Source organism: Bombina bombina, chromosome 4 (genome assembly GCF_027579735.1).
Source record: "Bombina bombina isolate aBomBom1 chromosome 4, aBomBom1.pri, whole genome shotgun sequence".
Taxonomy (NCBI): domain Eukaryota; kingdom Metazoa; phylum Chordata; class Amphibia; order Anura; family Bombinatoridae; genus Bombina; species Bombina bombina.
In genome coordinates, this window is record NC_069502.1 from 48115007 (window position 1) to 48132278 (window position 17272).

General features: G+C 36.7%; 1 protein-coding gene across 1 annotated transcript in view; it reads left to right on the forward strand.

Moving 5' to 3' along the window:
* The window catches only part of GAREM2 (GRB2 associated regulator of MAPK1 subtype 2), a 271203-nt gene that overhangs the window by 180999 nt on the left and 72932 nt on the right, over positions 1 to 17272 (forward strand). The window lies entirely within an intron of this gene.

A 17272-nucleotide genomic window follows, 5' to 3' on the forward strand; every position in this document is an offset into this window, starting at 1 on the left:
CTACATACTAAATAATGCCTGGGATAAGCATAAGGCTATCCTACATACTAAATAATGCCTGGGATAAGCATAAGGCTATCCTACATACTAATTACTGCCTGGAATAAGCATAAGGCTATCCTACATACTAAATAATGCCTGAAATAAGCACAAGGCTAAATAATGCCTCAGATAAGCATAAGGCTATCCTACATACTAATTATTGCCTGGGATAAGCATAAGGCTATCCTACATACTAATTCATGCCTGGGATAAGCATAAGGCTATCCTACATACTAAATAATGCCTGGGATAAACATAAGGCTATCCTACATACTAATTACTGCCTGGGATAAGCATAAGGCTATCCTACATACTAATTAATGCCTGGGATAAGCATAAGGCTATCTTACATACTAAATAATGCCTGGGATAAGCATAAGGCTATCCTACATACTAAATAATGCCTGGGATAAGCATAAGGCTATCCTACATACTAACTAATGCCTGGGATAAACATAAGGTTACCCTAAATACTAAATAATGCCTCGGATAAGCATAAGGATATCCTACATACTAATTACTGCCTGGGATAAGCATAAGGCTATCCTACATACTAAATAATGCCTGGGATAAGCATAAGGCTATCCTACATACTAAATAATGCCTGGGATAAGCATGAGGCTATCCTACATACTAAATAATGCCTGGGATAAGCATAAGGCTATCCTACATACTAAATAATGCCTGGGATAAGCATAAGGCTATCCTACATACTAAATAATGCCTGGGATAAGCATAAGGCTATCCTACATACTAATTACTGCCTGGGATAAGCATAAGGCTATCCTACACACTAATTCATGCCTGGGATAAGCATAAGGCTATCCTACATACTAAATAATGCCTGAAATAAGCACAAGGCTAAATAATGCCTGGGATAAACATAAGGCTATCCTACATACTAATTACTGCCTGGGATAAGCATAAGGCTATCCTACATACTAATTACTGCCTGGGATAACCATAAGGCTATCTTACATACTAAATAATGCCTGGGATAAGCATAAGGCTATCCTAAATACTAAATAATGCCTGGGATAAACATAAGGCTATCCTACATACTAATTACTGCCTGGGATAAGCATAAGGCTATCCTACATACTAATTCATGCCTGGGATAAGCATAAGGCTATCCTACATACTAAATAATGCCTGAGATAAGCACAAGGCTATCCTACATACTATATAATGCCTGGGATAAGCATAAGGCTATCCTACATACTAAATAATGCCTGGGATAAGCATAAGGCTAACCTACATACTAATTACTGCCTGGGATAAGCATAAGGCTATCCTACATACTAATTCATGCCTGGGATAAGCATAAGGCTATCCTACATACTAAATAATGCCTGAGATAAGCACAAGGCTATCCTACATACTAAATAATGCCTGGGATAAGCATAAGGCTATCCTACATACTAATTACTGCCTGGGATAAGCATAAGGATATCCTACATACTAATTACTGCTTGGAATAAGCATAAGGCTATCCTACATACTAATTAATGGCTTTCATAAGCATAAGGCTATCCTACATACTAAATAATGCCTGGGATAAGCATAAGGCTATCCTAAATACTAAATAATGCATGGGATAAGCATAAGGCTATCCTACATACTAATTAATGCCTGGGATAAGCATAAGGCTATCCTACATACTAAATAATGCCTGGGATAAGCATAAGGCTATCCTACATACTAATAAATGTGTGGGATAATAAGCATACGGCTATCTTACATACTGATTAATGTCTGGGATAAGCATAAGAATATCCTACATACTAATTAATGACTGGGATAAGCATAAGCTATCCTACATACTAATTAATGCCTGGGATAAGCATAAGACTATCCTACATACAAATTAATTACTGGGATAAGCATAAGACTATCCTACATACTAATTAATGCCTGGGATAAACATTAGCTATCCTACATACTAAATAATACCTGGGATAAGCATAAGGCTATCCTACATACTGATAAATGCCTGGGATAAGCATACGGCTATCCTACATACTAATTAATGCCTGGGATAAGCATAAGACTATCGTACATTCTAATTAATGCCTGGGGTAAGCATAAGGCTATCCTTCATACCAATTAATGCCTGGGATAAGCATAAGCTATCCTACATACTAATAAATGCCTGGGATAAGCATAAGGCTATCCTACATACTAAATAATGCCTGAAATAAGCACAAGGCTAAATAATGCCTCGGATAAGCATAAGGCTATCCTACATACTAATTACTGCCTGGGATAAGCATAAGGCTATCCTACATACTAATTCATGCCTGGGATAAGCATAAGGCTATCCTACATACTAAATAATGCCTGGGATAAACATAAGGCTATCCTACATACTAATTACTGCCTGGGATAAGCATAAGGCTATCCTACATACTAATTACTGCCTGGGATAAGCATAAGGCTATCTTACATACTAAATAATGCCTGGGATAAGCATAAGGCTATCCTACATACTAAATAATGCCTGGGATAAACATAAGGCTATCCTACATACTAATTACTGCCTGGGATAAGCATAAGGCTATCCTACATACTAATTCATGCCTGGGATAAGCATAAGGCTATCCTACATACTAAATAATGCCTGAGATAAGCACAAGTCTATCCTACATACTAAATAATGCCTGGGATAAGCATAAGGCTATCCTACATACTAAATAATGCCTGGGATAAGCATAAGGCTAACCTACATACTAATTACTGCCTGGGATAAGCATAAGGCTATCCTACATACTAATTTATGTCTGGGATAAGCATAAGGCTATCCTACATACTAAATAATGCCTGAGATAAGCACAAGGCTATCCTACATACTAAATAATGCCTGGGATAAGCATAAGGCTATCCTACATACTAATTACTGACTGGGATAAGCATAAGGATATCCTACATACTAATTACTGCTTGGAATAAGCATAAGGCTATCCTACATACTAATTAATGGCTTTCATAAGCATAAGGCTATCCTACATACTAAATAATGCCTGGGATAAGCATAAGGCTATCCTACATACTAAATAATGCATGGGATAAGCATAAGGCTATCCTACATACTAAATAATGCCTGGGATAAGCATAAGGCTATCCTACATACTAAATAATGCCTGGGATAAGCATAAGGCTATCCTACATACTAAATAATGCCTGGGATAAGCATAAGGCTATCAAAAAACAGAGATTAGTGAAAGCATAGATATTTATTCGTGAGACAGCAGGACAAACAGCAACGTTTCGAGACTTGTGTCTCTTTGTCAAGCTAATGTGTACAATAAACTAGAACACCTTATATAGCAATCTACCACCAGGTGGCGCTAAAACACAGGTAAGAATTAACCTCTTATATACTAAATATATTTATCATATAACACATATAAATTATGTACAAAAGATACTCCATAATTATCATTTCAATAATGTTATTCAGAGATTGGCAATTGAATTTAAGGTAAAATGTACAAAATTTAAAGTGCAATGTACAAAACTTACTCAGAAATGGTTCCCTAGATATTTACTACAATACAAAATAAAATTTATAGTGCAATATTGAATTCTGAATAAATTAACAGGGGTTTTTTGAAAAAATATATTTTAAATCTTTAATTTTTCAAATTCTAGAATTCAAACACAGAGATAATTTCCCTATAGAAACACTGATAGGTCCCAGTCCTTATTCATACCATTGGGATACATGGTACCCAATTCATGAATCCAGAATGCTTCACGCTGTTTTAGCATTTTCTCTCTGTCCCCACCTCTACGTAATTTGGGGACATGATCAATGATCTGAAAACGAAGTTGATTTATGGCATGTTTTTTATCTAAAAAATGTTCTGCGACTGGAGCTTTAACATTTTTAGTTCTTATAGAACTTTTATGTTCTATGATTCTATCGCGTATGCACCTTGTTGTCTCTCCAATATAGCTCCGCCCACAGGGACATTTAATTAGATAAATTACATAATCAGTGTTACAGGTATAGTATCCCCTAATGTAATATTTTTTACCATTACATGGGTGGTGGAACACTGGGCCTTTAATTAAATTTCCACAACATGAACAATTTAGGCATGCATATGAACCACATCTGTTGGTAGTTATATATCTCTGGTTTATAGTTTTTCTAGATCCTATATCTGCCTTAATTAAATGATCATGGAGATTTTTGCTGCGTTTGTATGCCGGCATAGGTAGTTTCTGGAATTCTAGAATGTTAGGGTTACATTCACTCAATATATTCCAATGTTTCCTCACTATTTTTTGTATTGCCGGACTGAGACTGGAAAATTCTGAGACAAAGGCTAATCTACTATCTTTGTCAGTCTCCTTTCTCTTATTTATAGTTTGTAACAAACTTTCTCTAGGAGTAGACAAAATAGATCTAATTTCCTTTTTAATTAAAGTTGGTGGGTAGCCTCGCTCAATAAACCTTTGACCCATATCTCCCAATCTAGCCTCTACTATATTAGGGTCAGAAACAATACGTCTGACTCTTAATAGTTGGCTTTTAGGAAGAGAGTTTATTAAGGATGGAGAATGTGCACTATCATAATGTAACAAACTGTTACGGTCAGTACTTTTCCTGAATAGATCAGTTTTTAAAGTGCAGCCATCCTTAATCACTCTGGTGTCTAAAAATTCAATAGTTTCCTCATTCCATGTTAATTTAAATTTGATATGATTGCTGGCAGAATTCAAATCTGCCACAAATGCCATTAGGGTTCCAACGTTGCCCAGCCATACCCCGAAGATATCATCTATGTAGCGCCACCAGGTGGCGCCACATAGAGTAAACCAATTATTACAAAAAACAAATTTTTCTTCGAATACATTCATAAAAATGTTGGCGTAGTTTGGGGCGACGTTGGAACCCATGGCTGTACCTTGAATCTGCATATAAAAGTTGTCTTCAAAAAGAAAATAATTGCAATTTAGTACCATATCAAGTAACTGTAACAAAAAGTCAACTTTCTGTCTGTTCAATTTAGAATCATTTGCCAGCACTGACTCTACAGCTCCCAGACCACTGGCATGTGTAATGGAGGTGTATAAACTGTCTACATCTAAGCTATACTTTACTTGAAGAGAAGTTTAGAGTCTCCAATTTAAGGAGGAAATCACTGGTATCCTTAATGAAAGATGTAGACAGTTCCACATAAGGTCTAAGTATCTTGTCTAAAAAAACAGATACATTAGTAAGTACAGAGTCAGTGCTAGCAATGATAGGGCGACCGGGGGGGGTTTCAAGGTTTTTGTGTATCTTGGGGAGGACATATATCACTGGGGTGTGGGGATGTTTAACTGTAAGAAACTTAACTAGATCTGCATCTATCAAGTTATTTTTAAGAGCTGTATTTAATTTATGATCCAATTCTTTTTGTATAGAGAATACAGGGTTTTTTGTTAGTTTCTTATAAACAGTACTATCCTTTAATTGCCTATAAATTTCATTAATATAATCAGTTTTAGACATTAAGACTAAAGCTCCACCCTTATCAGCTCTTTTCAATATGATATCCTTTTTTGATTTTATTGCTTCCAAAGTTTCAAAATCTTTTTTGTTAAAATTAACTGATTTTAAATTGTTGTTAAAATAATTTTTCCTATGATTAAATTGCTCATTAGTTTCAGTAATGTGTTGAAGATGTTCAATATCCTTTTTAACTAAATCTATATAGGTTTCCACACTATGATTTAATTGGTTAGGAATAAATGTACTCTTATTGCGTAAACCAAGTTGCTGCATAGAAATATTTTCTTTATTTTGCATTTTAGGTTTATCTTGATACGCGATATTATTAAAGAATGCTTTCAATTTTAGAGTACGGAAAAATCTAAATAGATCAGTTTGCAATCTAAAAAAATTACATTTCTGCTTTGGACAGTAAGATAGTCCTTTGTTTAAGACGGAAAGTTCATCAACAGTAATGTCAGCCTTAGAGATATTTACCACGTTGTTAACGGTTATACTTTCTTCTGAGATCGAAGTTGAAGATTTGATTTCACTTTGTTGGTCGTGGTCTTTTTGGCTTTTGCGGTGTTTCTTTCCTCCACGCCTTTGTCGGCGTCTGAGTCCCCCGGAGATGTGCCTGATGATTCCGAGCTGCTGCCATGGTATGCCGATATCCCTCCGCGACGTCTCTGACGACCGGAAGTTGTTCTACGGTTGGTGCCTTCCGGATCATACCGCCACCGATAGACTCTACCTTGGGTATAATCTTTTTCATCTCGGCTGAATTTGGTACGTTTCCGTACTTCGATCTCTTTTCTGAGATCATCAATCTTGGATGTAGTATCTGTCAGTATTTTGTTTGACTCCTCTTGTGGCAAGGTATGTTTAATGGTGGATTCCATCTCTGTCAGTTTTGTTTGTTGTTGTACAATTTCTTTGTTAAGGCAATCAACTGTTAGTACCATAATGTCCATAGAGCATTTGTTTAATATTTGCTCGAATACATCACAGTAATCTTTATTATCCCGCATTAGTGTAGGGCGGGCATTCATACGCAGTCCCCGTGGGATTCTTTTTACACGGTGATATTCCGCTAAAATTAATCTCTTATATACTAAATATATTTATCATATAACACATATAAATTATGTACAAAAGATACTCCATAATTATCATTTCATTTTTGATATCATTACCTTGACCTTGGAAGCAGGTCATTGTGACTTTGCAGGATAGCACCTGTGTGCTGGACTTTGCTCTACTTCTCCATTAGCTGTTTGCTTCCTTAAAGTCCCTGCACCAGTATTACACAGAACTGTGTGAAACAATGGAAGAGACACAAGCAGGATTCAAAACTTTTTCTTACTCAGAAATGGAAGCCTCAAGAATTACCACCCTCACCAAAGAGATTTCCTACAGATGGCTCCTTCTGATACTTCAGTAAAAGAATATGAAAAGCTTGCAAAGAAAAAACTTGCATATGATTTACATGCAAGAACTTTAGCGGAATATCACCGTGTAAAAAGAATCCCACAGGGACTGCGTATGAATGCCCGCCCTACACTAATGCGGGATAATAAAGATTACTGTGATGTATTCGAGCAAATATTAAACAAATGCTCTATGGACATTATGGTACTAACAGTTGATTGCCTTAACAAAGAAATTGTACAACAACAAACAAAACTGACAGAGATGGAATCCACCATTAAACATACCTTGCCACAAGAGGAGTCAAACAAAATACTGACAGATACTACATCCAAGATTGATGATCTCAGAAAAGAGATCGAAGTACGGAAACGTACCAAATTCAGCTGAGATGAAAAAGATTATACCCAAGGTAGAGTCTATCGGTGGCGGTATGATCCGGAAGGCACCAACCGTAGAACAACTTCCGGTCGTCAGAGACGTCGCGGAGGGATATCGGCATACCATGGCAGCAGCTCGGAATCATCAGGCACATCTCCGGGGGACTCAGACGCCGACAAAGGCGTGGAGGAAAGAAACACCGCAAAAGCCAAAAAGACCACGACCAACAAAGTGAAATCAAATCTTCAACTTCGATCTCAGAAGAAAGTATAACCGTTAACAACGTGGTAAATATCTCTAAGGCTGACATTACTGTTGATGAACTTTCCGTCTTAAACAAAGGACTATCTTACTGTCCAAAGCAGAAATGTAATTTTTTTAGATTGCAAACTGATCTATTTAGATTTTTCCGTACTCTAAAATTGAAAGCATTCTTTAATAATATCGCGTATCAAGATAAACCTAAAATGCAAAATAAAGAAAATATTTCTATGCAGCAACTTGGTTTACGCAATAAGAGTACATTTATTCCTAACCAATTAAATCATAGTGTGGAAACCTATATAGATTTAGTTAAAAAGGATATTGAACATCTTCAACACATTACTGAAACTAATGAGCAATTTAATCATAGGAAAAATTATTTTAACAACAATTTAAAATCAGTTAATTTTAACAAAAAAGATTTTGAAACTTTGGAAGCAATAAAATCAAAAAAGGATATCATATTGAAAAGAGCTGATAAGGGTGGAGCTTTAGTCTTAATGTCTAAAACTGATTATATTAATGAAATTTATAGGCAATTAAAGGATAGTACTGTTTATAAGAAACTAACAAAAAACCCTGTATTCTCTATACAAAAAGAATTGGATCATAAATTAAATACAGCTCTTAAAAATAACTTGATAGATGCAGATCTAGTTAAGTTTCTTACAGTTAAACATCCCCACACCCCAGTGATATATGTCCTCCCCAAGATACACAAAAACCTTGAAACCCCCCCCCGGTCGCCCTATCATTGCTAGCACTGACTCTGTACTTACTAATGTATCTGTTTTTTTAGACAAGATACTTAGACCTTATGTGGAACTGTCTACATCTTTCATTAAGGATACCAGTGATTTCCTCCTTAAATTGGAGACTCTAAACTTCTCTTCAAGTAAATTTATTCTTTATAGCTTAGATGTAGACAGTTTATACACCTCCATTACACATGCCAGTGGTCTGGGAGCTGTAGAGTCAGTGCTGGCAAATGATTCTAAATTGAACAGACAGAAAGTTGACTTTTTGTTACAGTTACTTGATATGGTACTAAATTGCAATTATTTTCTTTTTGAAGACAACTTTTATATGCAGATTCAAGGTACAGCCATGGGTTCCAACGTCGCCCCAAACTACGCCAACATTTTTATGAATGTATTCGAAGAAAAATTTGTTTTTTGTAATAATTGGTTTACTCTATGTGGCGCCACCTGGTGGCGCTACATAGATGATATCTTCGGGGTATGGCTGGGCGACGTTGGAACCCTAATGGCATTTGTGGCAGATTTGAATTCTGCCAGCAATCATATCAAATTTAAATTAACATGGAATGAGGAAACTATTGAATTTTTAGACACCAGAGTGATTAAGGATGGCTGCACTTTAAAAACTGATCTATTCAGGAAAAGTACTGACCGTAACAGTTTGTTACATTATGAAAGTGCACATTCTCCATCCTTAATAAACTCTCTTCCTAAAAGCCAACTATTAAGAGTCAGACGTATTGTTTCTGACCCTAATATAGTAGAGGCTAGATTGGGAGATATGGGTCATAGGTTTATTGAGCGAGGCTACCCACCAACTTTAATTAAAAAGGAAATTAGATCTATTTTGTCTACTCCTAGAGAAAGTTTGTTACAAACTATAAATAAGAGAAAGGAGACTGACAAAGATAGTAGATTAGCCTTTGTCTCAGAATTTTCCAGTCTCAGTCCGGCAATACAAAAAATAGTGAGGAAACATTGGAATATATTGAGTGAATGTAACCCTAACATTCTAGAATTCCAGAAACCACCTATGCCGGCATACAAACGCAGCAAAAATCTCCATGATCATTTAATTAAGGCAGATATAGGATCTAGAAAAACTATAAACCAGAGATATATAACTACCAACAGATGTGGTTCATATGCATGCCTAAATTGTTCATGTTGTGGAAATTTAATTAAAGGCCCAGTGTTCCACCACCCATGTAATGGTAAAAAATATTACATTAGGGGATACTATACCTGTAACACTGATTATGTAATTTATCTAATTAAATGTCCCTGTGGGCGGAGCTATATTGGAGAGACAACAAGGTGCATACGCGATAGAATCATAGAACATAAAAGTTCTATAAGAACTAAAAATGTTAAAGCTCCAGTCGCAGAACATTTTTTAGATAAAAAACATGCCATAAATCAACTTCGTTTTCAGATCATTGATCATGTCCCCAAATTACGTAGAGGTGGGGACAGAGAGAAAATGCTAAAACAGCGTGAAGCATTCTGGATTCATGAATTGGGTACCATGTATCCCAATGGTATGAATAAGGACTGGGACCTATCAGTGTTTCTATAGGGAAATTATCTCTGTGTTTGAATTCTAGAATTTGAAAAATTAAAAATGTAAAATATATTTTTTCAAAAAACCCCTGTTAATTTATTCAGAATTCAATATTGCACTATAAATTTTATTTTGTATTGTAGTAAATATCTAGGGAACCATTTCTGAGTAAGTTTTGTACATTGCACTTTAAATTTTGTACATTTTACCTTAAATTCAATTGCCAATCTCTGAATAACATTATTGAAATGATAATTATGGAGTATCTTTTGTACATAATTTATATGTGTTATATGATAAATATATTTAGTATATAAGAGGTTAATTCTTACCTGTGTTTTTAGCGCCACCTGGTGGTAGATTGCTATATAAGGTGTTCTAGTTTATTGTACACATTAGCTTGACAAAGAGACACAAGTCTCGAAACGTTGCTGTTTGTCCTGCTGTCTCACGAATAAATATCTATGCTGTCACTAATCTCTGTTTTTTTGATATCATTACCTTGACCTTGGAAGCAGGTCATTGTGACTTTGCAGGATAGCACCTGTGTGCTGGACTTTGCTCTACTTCTCCATAAGCATAAGGCTATCCTACATACTAAATAATGCCTGGGATAAGCATAAGGCTATCCTACATACTAATTACTGCCTGGGATAAGCATAAGGCTATCCTACATACTAATTAATGCCTGGGATAAGCATAAGGCTATCCTACATACTAAATAATGCCTGGGATAAGCATAAGGCTTTCCTACATACTAATAAATGAGTGGGATAATAAGCATACGGCTATCTTACATACTGATTAATGTCTTGGATAAGCATAAGAATATCCTACATACTAATTAATGACTGGGATAAGCATAAGCTATCCTACATACTAATTAATTACTGGGATAAGCATAAGACTATCCTACATACTAATTACTGCCTGGGATAAGCATAAGGCTATCCTACATACTAATTAATGCCTGGGATAAGCATAAGGCTATCCTACATACTAAATAATGCCTGGGATAAGCATAAGGCTTTCCTACATACTAATAAATGAGTGGGATAATAAGCATACGGCTATCTTACATACTGATTAATGTCTTGGATAAGCATAAGAATATCCTACATACTAATTAATGCCTGGGATAAGCATAAGACTATCCTACATACTAATTAATTACTGGGATAAGCATAAGACTATCCTACATACTAATTAATGCCTGGGATAAACATAAGCTATCCTACATACTAAATAATACCTGGGATAAGCATAAGGCTATCCTACATACTAATAAATGCCTGGGATAAGCATACGGCTATCCTACATACTAATAAATGCCTGGGATAAGCATACGGCTTTCCTACATACTAAATAATGCCTGGGATAAGCATAAGACTATCGTACATTCTAATTAATGCCTGGGGTAAGCATAAGGCTATCCTACATACTAATTAATGCCTGGGATAAGCATAAACTATCCTACATACTAATAAATGCCTGGGATAAGCATAAGCTATCCTACATACTAATTAATGCCTGGGATAAGCATAAACTATCCTACATACTAATAAATGCCTGGGATAAGCATAAGCTATCCTACATACTAATAAATGCCTGGGATAAGCATAAGACTATCCTACATACTAAATAATGCCGGGGATAAGCACAAGACTATCCTACATACTAAATAATGCCTGGGATAAGCATAAGGCTATCCTACATACTAACAAATGCCTGGGATAAGCATAAGGCTATCCTACATACTAAATAATGCCTGGGATAAGCATAAGTCTATCCTACATACTAAATAATGCCTGGGATAAGCATAAGTCTATCCTACATACTAAATAATGCCTGGGTTAAGCATAAGTCTATCCTACATACTAAATAATACCTGGAATAAGCATAAGGCTATCCTACATACTAAATAATGCCTGGGATAAGCATAAGGATATCCTACATACTAAATAATGCCTGGGATAAGCATAAGTCTATCCTACATACTAAATAATTCCTGGAATAAGCATAAGGCTATCCTACATACTAATTACTGCCTGGGATATGCATAAGGCTATCCTACATACTAATTACTGCCTGGGATATGCATAAGGCTATCCTACATACTTATTACTGCCTGGGATATGCATAAGGCTATCCTACATACTAATTACTGCCTGGGATATGCATAAGGCTATCCTACATACTAATTACTGCCTGGGATAAGCATAAGGCTATCCTACATACTAATTAATGCCTGGGATAAGCATAATACTATTCTTCATACTACCTAATGCATGGTATAAGCATAAGGCTATCCTACATACTAATTACTGCCTGGGATAAGCATAAGGCTATCCTACATACTAATTAATGCCTGGGATAAGCATAATACTATTCTTCATACTACCTAATGCATGGTATAAGCATAAGGCTATCCTACATACTAATTACTGCCTGGGATAAGCATAAGTCTATCCTACATACTAATTACTGCCTGGGATAAGCATAAGACTATCCTACACACTAATTACTGCCTGGGATAAGCATAAGGCTATCCTACATACTAATAAATGCCTGGGATAAGCATAAGACTATCCTACATACTAATTAATGCCTGGGATAAGCATAAGCTATCCTACATACTAATTAATGCCTGGGATAAGCATAATACTATCCTTCATACTACCCAATGCATGGTATAAGCATAAGGCTATCCTACATACTAATTACTGCCTGGGATATGCATAAGGCTATCCTACATACTAATAAATGCCTGGGATAAGCATAAGTCTATCCTACATACTAATTAATGCCTGGGATAAGCATAAGACTATCCTACATACTATCTAATGCCTGGTATAAGCATAAGGCTATCCTACATACTAATTACTGCCTGGGATATGCATAATGCTATCCTACGTACTAATTAATGTATGGCATAAGCATAAGACTATCCTACATACTAAATAATGCCTGGGATAAGCATAAGGCTATCCTACATACTAAATAATGCCTGGGATAAGCATAAGGCTATCCTACATACTAAATAATGACTGGGATAAGCATAAGGCTATCCTACATACTAATTACTGCCTGGGATAAGCATAAGACTATCCTACATACTAACTAATGCCTGGGATAAGCATAAGACTATCCTACATACTAAATAATGCCTGGGATAAGCATAAGGCTATCCTACATACTAAATAATGCCTGGGATAAGCATAAGGCTATCCTACATACTAAATAATGCCTGGGATAAGCATAAGGCTATCCTACATACTAATTACTGCCTGGGATAAGCATAAGACTATCCTACATACTAACTAATGCCTGGGATAAGCATAAGGCTATCCTACATACTAAATAATGACTGGGATAAGCATAAGGCTATCCTACATACTAATTACTGCCTGGGATAAGCATAAGGCTATCCTACATACTAACTAATGACTGGGATAAGCATAAGGCTATCCTACATACTAATTACTGCCTGGGATAAGCATAAGGCTATCCTACATACTAATTACTGCCTGGGATATGCATAATGCTATCCTACGTACTAATAAATGTATGGCATAAGCATAAGACTATCCTACATACTAAGTAATGCCAATGATAAGCTTAAGGCTATCCTACATACTATCTAATGCCTTGTATAAGCATAAGGGTATCCTACATGCTAAGCAATGTATGGGATAAACAAAAAGCCTGTTATATGAACTAGATAAGTTTACACCTTTAGGAAATTTTGGGCAGACTTGTATGGCCTATGGTTCTTATATGCCGTCCAAATCTATGTTTCTATATTACTCCAATATCAAAAGTTGAATTGTGGGAGGGGGGCGTGTCCGGACATTCAACCTGAGAGAAAGCAATTTTTTAAGCTGCGGTAAAAGCCTCAATAATCTGCCCATTATCTGATATAAAATACACCATCCACGATTTCAAACTATGGGATGTGATGTCTTATCCCACGGAGCTTTATTTATAGCCGAATCTTTTGAGTTTGGGAACCTAGAACTGACAACTAAAACATCTGGGCCTAAGACGGACAGCTCTTGTGCTGCATTTTCTATGGTGACCTACATTCAATACCCAAAGCCAGAGAACACTGGAGGTTATCTACAGGTGCTGATTTGAATCCGCAATGGACTTGCACCAGACATGGAAATTTTTCATTCAGAGGATAACACTATGCCGCTGGCCACGTAGAGAGGGGAAATGGCGCAGTTATTGCAGACGCATTTTTCAAGATTGGAGTGTGCGATGTCAGCGGCTTTTGGGAATACTCACTTGGTCGAGGAGACAGGTGTACCACGCATGATGGCAGCTGCAACTGATGAGAAAGCAGTGCTTTTGGATACTGATGTTGTTGACTCTACGACAGTCTCTTATGACGGCGATACTTATTGCGAACAACACAGCTATATTCCGGACAGGAAGGATGGCTCACGATATTCTCATGTGAAGGATACTATGTTTTCTTATACTCTCAGGTCCAGCTTGACCTTAATACAAGACTTTTCTACAGTGGTGAGACTTTCAGAGTTACTGTTACTATATTGTGACATTTTGCTGTCCATGCTCCCTTCCATGATTCAACCTTACAGTTTTTTTGCTAACCTGGTTGGGACACAAAATGTTTTTTATACACTCACTTACTATAGAGCATATATGCTGGCTGCCCTTAGAGTTGGTGTGGGCTAGAAACCTTTATTGCCCCTTGCAACCACCTAGTTTGGGTACCACACTGTCAATAGTTTTATTTTAATTTGAGGTTTCTACCCTACTTATAATAATCTGCTAATATCTTCAAAATGATATGCCCTTAAACGGTCACATGACATATTAGAAGTTGTTTTTACTACATGACTACATGAATCAGCTTTTATTCTACCATACATAACTTATAACCCCAGTTGAATGGTTGTAAGAAGGCTATCTCACTATCTGTATCATGTTTGTCGGCTTGGCTCCCCTACAATTGCTCTAGAAAGAACAATTACGTTAATTCAGTTGTGCTTAATATGTTGTAATATATATAACTAGCTGAAGACACCCAAATAAATTGGTATTACCAACTAACTTAGATTCAGATCATTATATACTTCTGAGGAATTCCCCATTTTATAACTTGGCTCTATAATCCTAATTCTAATCTTGGTATTTGCCCTTATGCCATTTATATAATGAGTCTAGCACTACCTCATCATTATTAACAAAATGAGTGTTATCTGGGTTTATTCTCTGGCTTCTGAAATAGATAACTGCTTCTAATAATGACATTTCTCCGGGATTAACCAGTAACTGTTGTATATATAAAAGGTCTATTTTTTCTTACAGCCTAGTTTACCAAGATATTGAGCACTCCATGCTAATCTTTATTACTCATAAACTAACCATAACATATACAGCAATCTTCTATTGAGAATGACATATTTAATAATAAGGTCGACCTGTTATTGGGCATAGGGCCCATGCCCGGGTGGCAAGGTTTAAACTTATACAAAATGAGGTTAATGATTTTCATATAGTATAGATTTAGCGTAGAGGGGTAATCTCATATTAGACTGGTTTACTTGAAACTTGTTAGTTCTTGCTGATAAATAAATGCTTTAACAAGCTTGTAAATGGCCCTATAATTGATAAATCCGATGACACTATTCCCACAATCTTAATGTACCGGACACGTCCCACCATCCCCTGTATAGCTCTCTGGTTATGCCCAGAGACTTATTATAGTTTTCTGGAACTCTTTGACTGTTCACAGAAACTTAATTTGCGGTTTATCTTGCAAATACCGCTAACTAATCACAACCTACCACTCCCATATACAGGGAGTGCAGAATTATTAGGCAAATGAGTATTTTGACCACATCATCCTCTTTATGCATGTTGTCTTACTCCAAGCTGTATAGGCTCGAAAGCCTACTACCAATTAAGCATATTAGGTGATGTGCATCTCTGTAATGAGAAGGGGTGTGGTCTAATGACATCAACACCCTATATCAGGTGTGCATAATTATTAGGCAACTTCCTTTCCTTTGGCAAAATGGGTCAAAAGAAGGACTTGACAGGCTCAGAAAAGTCAAAAATAGTGAGATATCTTGCAGAGGGATGCAGCACTCTTAAAATTGCAAAGCTTCTGAAGCGTGATCATCGAACAATCAAGCGTTTCATTCAAAATAGTCAACAGGGTCGCAAGAAGCGTGTGGAAAAACCAAGGCGCAAAATAACTGCCCATGAACTGAGAAAAGTCAAGCGTGCAGCTGCCAAGATGCCACTTGCCACCAGTTTGGCCATATTTCAGAGCTGCAACATCACTGGAGTGCCCAAAAGCACAAGGTGTGCAATACTCAGAGACATGGCCAAGGTAAGAAAGGCTGAAAGATGACCACCACTGAACAAGACACACAAGCTGAAACGTCAAGACTGGGCCAAGAAATATCTCAAGACTGATTTTTCTAAGGTTTTATGGACTGATGAAATGAGAGTGAGTCTTGATGGGCCAGATGGATGGGCCCGTGGCTGGATTTGTAAAGGGCAGAGAGCTCCAGTCCGACTCAGACGCCAGCAAGGTGGAGGTGGAGTACTGGTTTGGGCTGGTATCATCAAAGATGAGCTTGTGGGGCCTTTTCGGGTTGAAGATGGAGTCAAGCTCAACTCCCAGTCCTACTGCCAGTTTCTGGAAGACACCTTCTTCAAGCAGTGGTACAGGAAGAAGTCTGCATCCTTCAAGAAAAACATGATTTTCATGCAGGACAATGCTCCATCACACGCGTCCAAGTACTCCACAGCGTGGCTGGCAAGAAAGGGTATAAAAGAAGAAAATCTAATGACATGGCCTCCTTGTTCACCTGATCTGAACCCCATTGAGAACCTGTGGTCCATCATCAAATGTGAGATTTACAAGGAGGGAAAACAGTACACCTCTCTGAACAGTGTCTGGGAGGCTGTGGTTGCTGCTGCACGCAATGTTGATGGTGAACAGATCAAAACACTGACAGAATCCATGGATAGCAGGCTTTTGAGTGTCCTTGCAAAGAAAGGTGGCTATATTGGTAACTGATTTGTTTTTGTTTTGTTTTTGAATGTCAGAAATGTATATTTGTGAATGTTGAGATGTTATATTGGTTTCACTGGTAAAAATAAATAATTGAAATGGGTATATATTTGTTTTTTGTTAAGTTGCCTAATAATTATGCACAGTAATAGTCACCTGCACACACAGATATCCCCCTAAAATAGCTATAACTAAAAACAAACTAAAAACTACTTCCAAAACTAATCAGCTTTGATATTAATGAGTTTTTTGGGTTCATTGAGAACATGGTTGTTGTTCAATAA